Source organism: Lygodium microphyllum, chromosome 20, assembly GCF_053477565.2.
Source record: "Lygodium microphyllum isolate KBCC chromosome 20, Lygodium_microphyllum_v1.1.10, whole genome shotgun sequence".
Classification (NCBI taxonomy): domain Eukaryota; kingdom Viridiplantae; phylum Streptophyta; class Polypodiopsida; order Schizaeales; family Lygodiaceae; genus Lygodium; species Lygodium microphyllum.
The window spans coordinates 81,330,991-81,338,476 of record NC_141154.1 but is presented as its reverse complement, the minus strand read 5'-3'; positions in this window follow the sequence as shown (position 1 = coordinate 81,338,476).

Below are 7,486 nucleotides of genomic sequence, written 5' to 3'. Positions count from 1 at the left end.
TCATAGGACAAAGGAAAAAGAGGCTTCACTCTCGCTCAATCATGGAATACTTGATTAAGTGGCAAGGTTTACCATTTGAGGAAGCTTCTTGGAGGCCAACTTCAGTTTTGGAAGAGTTCCCATACCTTTTAGAAGCAAATTTGGCTGAAATCTTGCTACATATGGCCCTGTTTTCTCCCAGACTGACTACAGACAGCATTCTATTTTAAAGCAGATTTTATTCTGTACTATGGACAGCAATGCACACCATACATGGGCTGAAAGTACTTCTCAAGAGCTCCGTTTTGATGTATAGCACACACCGTTCAGAGCCTCCCACAAAAAGTTATGACAGATTCACTATAGCAGGATCTTATAGTAAACAGCTTGATGTCCATTGTTTGTAGCCCGTATTTACTCCAGATATTTGGGTCAAAACTCATGTTTATAACTCCCCAATAAGGCCCATGTATCGTACATACCCCATGACCTATCATACACAATAATACCTCTTCATTCATCAGTATACCTTTGTAATAATGTAGTAGAGTAGTACTCTGATCGGCCCCTCCCAGTTACCACATGTGCCCAAATTGTTTTTGAGGGCAAAAACCTTCGGGTGGGGATGGAATGTAAGAGAGGGGAACCTAATAATGGGGAAGTACTAGCTACACTAGCTGGTATATAAGGTGGGAGAGACTTAATTTTTCATTATCAGATAATTAATACAAGTCTTATTTCTCCTTTACCTTGCTCTCCAAGCTTCCATGTCTTCTCTCTCTCTCTCTTCCTGTCTTTCTCTCTCCATATCTAGTATTTCTCTCTCCTCATACCTGTCTTTCTCTCTCTTCTGCTCTTCTTCTTCTTCTTCTTTGTAGTCTTCTCTCTCTTCTTTCTCTCTCCCAATCCCTCTCCTTGACACCTAGATATTCCTTTAATGAATGTCCATACCTTATACACTTCATGCACTTTCTAGGATAATTGAAAAGCTTGTTCATCTTTATATAGGGTTTTCATGGAAGCTAAAGGCATTGTCAGCTACAACGTATGCTATAACACTGATTGAAAAAGTCTTATCAGCAATTGGTATGCATGGTAGTAATGTTGTTATTGAACCAAAACTTCAAAAGTCTATGGAAATTGTGTCCCCAAAAGCCATCTATTGGTGGAGTGAAGGCTAGAAGATTCCTTGGCTTTCATGGGAGACTTGGTAAGATAAACTCTAGGAATGTTTGCTCAGCTATTAGATACAATAAGTGGAAGTCCCTACATAATGCAGTTAAGGATAATGCTGATAATGAACAAGCATAAAATAGAAAAGTCAATGTTTGGAAAACAATAAATAAAGTATTATTTTACTGTTTATACAACCATTTTATCAATAAATATGGATCTCTATCTATCTTATCAATCCAAGGTATGGAAAAATCACATTATCAAGCAAGAACCCAATTTTGTGTGGTAGAAACCCAATTTTGTTCATTTTTCTCTCTTCGGTATATTTTGAAAGTTTGAAAAAAATGGTCCCTTGAATAGCTTGTTTAATACAAATTCTCAATATGGGTAACAAGATTATCCCTCATAAAGTTACAAATTTTGTGAAAAATTTCCAAAATTTGGCAAATACATTGAAAAACTCCAAGTTTTGGAAAATTTTGTGGAAAAACTTCAAATTGGGGGCTTGCTTTTTTAAATCCCCCATTAGAGACATAGGACATGGAGGTGAAAGATACAAAGAAAATAGTTTATTAGAGGTCTTCTAATAGTTCTACAAATAAATTTGGTACAAATTCAAGCTCAAAGACATAACCACATCATGTAATACATCATCTTTGGCAAGGACTATACAAACTGTCACCTAAAGAACAAAAGATAGATATTTAGACTCTTGTGCAAAGCAAATATTTTCAGAATGGTTACAAACTAGACAAAGAGATGGAAAAAGATGGGTTTCAAGAAACCCTTGATATATTTTAGTGACTCTGTTGTTGCAAAAGAGCCTCTAGTTTCAAGTAATTTACTAGGTCCTTTAGAGGAATCTTTTGCTTCATCCCACTCAATGAGACCTCTACATTTCAAGAACTCTTGTTTCCTATATCCTGGAAGGAGCTTCAAATTCTTGGCATCTCCTATATGGGAGAGCAAATAAGAGCCAAGAACTCCAAAGTATCTTGCCCTAGATTCACTATATCCAGGCATGAATCCAAAAACTTTTACTACTTCTTTCTTCTCCACCAGAATTATCTTATATGATCCTCTATCGAAAACTTGGGATCCAATCACCTTGGAGATAGCTTTCAAAGCCATCAACAACCTGCTATGATAAATTACAACTGTTTGATTATTTAAGGTTTCAATATAATGAAAAAAGTATTGACTTTTACCAAGATTCAATAGCCTTGAGCCCCTGGTTTTTCTAAGAAATTTGTCTATATCTTCAATTTCTATCTACACAATAAACCACAATAGTGTAAGACTTCAAAAGATAAATATGTAATAATATTTATTTATAGTTCATAACATACTCTAATATAAACCACAATGGATATCTTAAAATTATCTTCCATATCTTAAGGTTTTCATCTTCTTCAAGATGACTATCATCATAAAGATTTATTGAACTTTTTGGTTTCTCCTTTGATGGTGACTTATGTTTCTCTATATACCATATGTCATCAATACCAAGTTTTGCTAAATTTGTAAGAACTATTTATCTATATGTAGCCCCTCCTTTTCATATTCCACAATCTGATTAATGCATGAATACAAGGCTATAGAGCTATCTTGAAAATTCTCTCGCTCAATAACAAGACTTGCTAGAAATTCTTGTTCATAAGCTATAAAATCTTATCATTCATGCCCCATGCTACAAGGATTACTAAGTAGTAATCTTCTCTAAGATAAAAAAGGTGGTGAATATCATTTAGCAATATATATATCTTTTTTTTAATGAGGTAACTTGAAAATGTTGGGACACATTCAAGAGGACTTGTTTCAGTCTTGCACTCAACTCTATCTCCTTTTCTTCCACTTTTATAATGTTCTTACTTTTAAACAAAGCAACATCAAATCCCTGTACTAATTCATTCTCAACATCCTCTTGAAACATTTCCCCCTTCTCTTCAATCTCTTTATCTTTGCTTGCAATATCCTCTATCTTCTTATCTTGTATTATATATAGAGAACAACTATCCATATACTAAAGATATATAAGAAATCCAACATCCTTGTGTACAAGAAGACATTGATGCTGATTCCAATGAAAAGGGAAATCTACTTTTCACTTCTTGATTTCCTCATCAATAAGGCTAACCCTTGTTTGCAAAGTTGTTGTAATAGCATTAATAGCTTCCACTACATCACTATAATAGACAAATCTCTTAATCTCTAGGCCTTCCACATGTCTATCATAAAACTCCCTCTATTCCTTCAGTTTGTCTTTAAGATCCTTCAAGAGCTCTTGCAAATCAAAGGGAACATTGAGCATATCTCTAATGTAAACAAATATGTATGAGTTTCTAGTTGCATGGACAAAATCAAAGAGTTTCTAATCGTAGATATCCTCTAGATCCTCTTTCTCCATTCCCTCTAGGGAAATCTTCCTTTTAGTCATCCTGATTACTCACAGAACCAAATTATGAAAACAACAAGATAAGTTTTGGGATACAATCCACATTTGCTCACATTCAAAATAAGAAATTTGAATTTGTCTAAGCTAATACACATAGAATATCAAAATCACATCATTTTACATACGTACAAGATCAAAGCAAGATTGCTAGAAAATTTTCATCAAACCCTTCATGCCATTTTTGAATTTTTGATATTTTGTGAGGAACTCACTCTTGGCTTTGAATTTTACCCTTCTAATGTATGGCATGCTCATTAAGAAAACTTGAACAAGGCTCCAATGTTCTCTTCCTTCTCTTAGAACAACAAACACAAAAGAATGGGCCATAATGACACGAAATAAAAAAATCGTGCCTTATGAAATGTGAATTGACTCTTTAGGCAGCAAAGTAGGCATGAAATTTTGTGTTTCAACAGGTAGACTTAATTCTAGTTGGAGCACTTATAAAACTCAATAATAGAGAGCCTTTTCAAATTGATACAATTGCATTCCATGAGATAATCAATTGCTTCAGTAGAAAAATGGCATATTTAATCATTTTGAATGCCTCAAAATATCTCACTCAACTATTTTTCAAAGCATGTAGAAAAGAAAGACAAATAGGCCTTTGCTACTTGAGAAATGTATTACTTCTTGAGAATAAATGGATTTTGTTAGGAGTGTGTGTATTTCCGGCTCGCGATGCACAAAGGATATGGTTGTGAAAGATAAAACAAAATGCATGGAAGAAAAATTTACATAAACATGAGCATGAATTCTTGTATATATATGTCAATGGTCAAAATGTGTTTGTTCAGAAAGGTACCATGCACTGATTTAGAAAAGTTGTATTTAAAGTTTAAAAAAGGCTAAATTTTCTCTTTTTCACCCAAAAAATGGTGCCATAAAGGCACCATCATATCTGAAAATGTCAAGGACATGTGGCACAAGTTTTGAGGCAACAATGATCTACCTGTCGCATGTGGCAGTGCATTATAACAATCACATGTGTGAAGAAAGGCTCTTTTAAAACCAATTTGTAAACCACAAAAGCATTTTTGGAAGAGTAAGCTCTTTTCCTACTTTGAAACACCAACATAAGGCAACTTCATCACAACTCAAAATTCTCGAACACCCACAACATAGGGTAAGATTTAATCACCCAGCATACAACATGCTAAAGTCTTAAAAATGTTTTTAAAAAAAATCTAGGTTAGCTTAATAATGATGCTATTTTGCAAATAACTACTGAATTTTTCTTCGAAATCTTCTCTAAATATATTCAAATTTTCTCTTAAAAAATTTGACGTATGAAACACGATAAGACATAGCTCGCCCCCATGTAGAGTACCCAATTCATGTTTCATACATCAAGAGGGACTACACTGTTTAGTCTACCACCAATAAGTGATTGCAAATGACATCATATCAAAGATTTGGAGATATTTGGCCCAGAATAGCCTAATTTGGTCCGGTCTCCTTATTTTTGAACTTTGTGCTAATATTGGTTTCGCTAACTAAATATATTAGTCGCCACGCTTGTGTATTCAAATATTTGAAAATGTGAAAAATCTTGGCTAGTCCAATAGCAAAATCAAATTCAATTTGCTAACAAACTTATTTTGAATATTTATCCAAATCTGACAAAAAATTTTAGCAAAAAGAATTGGCATATGAAACGTGAAGAGGCATATATCTACCTCATCTAGAGTATTCAGTTTGCATTTCATACATTAAGGGGCTACATTGTTTGATGGACATTAAAGCAAAAATGATTGCACAAGTTTCATCAATTATTAAAATTTTAGTTTAATCCTTTGATAAAATAACTTATTGATAAATAATGAATATATAACCAACATGGGATTGAGGCTATGTGAATAGTGTTTGTTTACTTCTAAGTGATTGCAAATGAAATTTTATCAAAGATTTCAAGATGGTCTGTCCTAATTTTGAGTTTTTTTGGTTTTTTATAGAGATTTTAGATGGCTAGAACTAAGGCTATAAGGAAGTAGAAAGTTGATCCTACATGCCTTGTATCAAAGATCCATCACTCCTCCAAGCCTTCCAAACTTACAAGGAAATCAAAGCCAAGGAGAAAGTTTTCACAGCACGTTAGATGCCCAAAAAAGATTAGAAATGCAATGAAGGCTCTTGCTAATGAAATTCCAAAATTGCCTTTTCAAAGGCTTCTAAGATAAATTTGTGGCAAGCATAGTCTTGATAGTTTTAGATGGACAAGGGTAGCTCTCAATTGCATTCAAGTGGCTACAAAAGATTTTTTATTGAGTTTTTTCAAGATTCCTATATCTATGTTGCTCATACACATATTCTTACACTTATGGACAATGACAATGATAATTCTTAGGAGGTTGCATTGCAAGTTTTCAAAGATCCTTGAGAGATAGTCTCCCTTTCTAATGTGAAGACTTTCAATATTTTAAATGTACCTATATACACAAAAAGGAAATGTGATCCAGGTCCTAAGGTTGAAGACATCACCCATGAAAAGAACATAACACTACATCAGAAAGAGAAAAAAGCCACAAAATAGCATGTAGATAGATGGAGGAAGTACAAAAGGAAGAAGGTTGAAGAAAAGGAAGCAAAGCAACTCCCATCTTTTGAAGAAGAGCTATCTACCCTTCTTGAAAGGGCTGGCCCTAAGGGCTTAAGGGATTCAATGTCTATTGCTTTTTACTCATCAGTGATATTAACAAAATATCTCATATGGTATTGTTTGATTTTGACTATGTTCAAATCCTCAAAAATAAAATAAGAGAAGTAAATGACTATATTCTTCTTGTTGGGATCAAATATAATATACCCAAATTTTTTTTTTGTCACTATATTTGTCTAGCAATAGGCTTTCATGTTGATACTCACTATCTCTATTCCTTTGCTAGGTTTGTAATGCATAAGCTCCCCTTTGATATACAACAAAAAATTGAGGTTCTTGATCTATCTATCTCATACTGTATGAGGAGTGAGCTTGATGCAAGTGCATTTGATAATTGGTTCAAGCCAATTGACTTTGAAACTTTGGAGATTCTTCTAATTCTATACAATGAAAAGAAAGTAATTTGATATTCTATTAGATTTTATGAGTTTTTTTTTGCTAAATTATTGAAATATAATTGCTTTAGTTCTCATTGGGAGCGTAATTGGAATAATCTATGTGGAGAGACAATGTTTTCTCATCAATTCTATAAAAAGAAGCCATGGAAATGCCAAGTTGTAAGCTATAGAATCTGGGGTCTCCATTATATTTTGATCCTTTATTTTGTAGGTACTCTAAATATTTTTGTTGCAATTACTCTAAATTTTATTGCCTTTTCGGTAGAAAGCTCTAAAGAGATTGAAATCCTACAGAAAACACCTATCATGCTTTCTGATTTACTTGCAACAATGATATATAAACAAGTTGTGGTAAGGTCTTGATTTGAATGGGTGGAACATAATTAAAAAATTTATTTTATAAACTACCATAAACAAGTTTCGTAGCTTTACTTTATATTGTCAATTATAGTATCCTCACCAGGATGATAGTCACTCTTGTGGCTAGAGAGTTATTGCAAATGCTAGAAGATTGGTTAAGTTTATTTATCTTAATGATGATAAACTTATAAAGGTAATTTGAAAGATATTAAACTTTAAGATAGAGAACTAAAAATATTTTCTTACAAATGTATGATAGTTTACAAGGGATTGTTATACAAGTGAGTATGTTTTATATATAAGAGTAAAGGACATGAAGTACATAATGGTCAATTGTATGCAACCTATAAGAATGGACAATAGTGGGGGCATGGACATTGAAGGAGAGGAGGTGCATGTAATTGCAGCAATAGGTGAAGTTATGCCCTCAACATCCAAGGCAACCAAAGCATCGAAGAA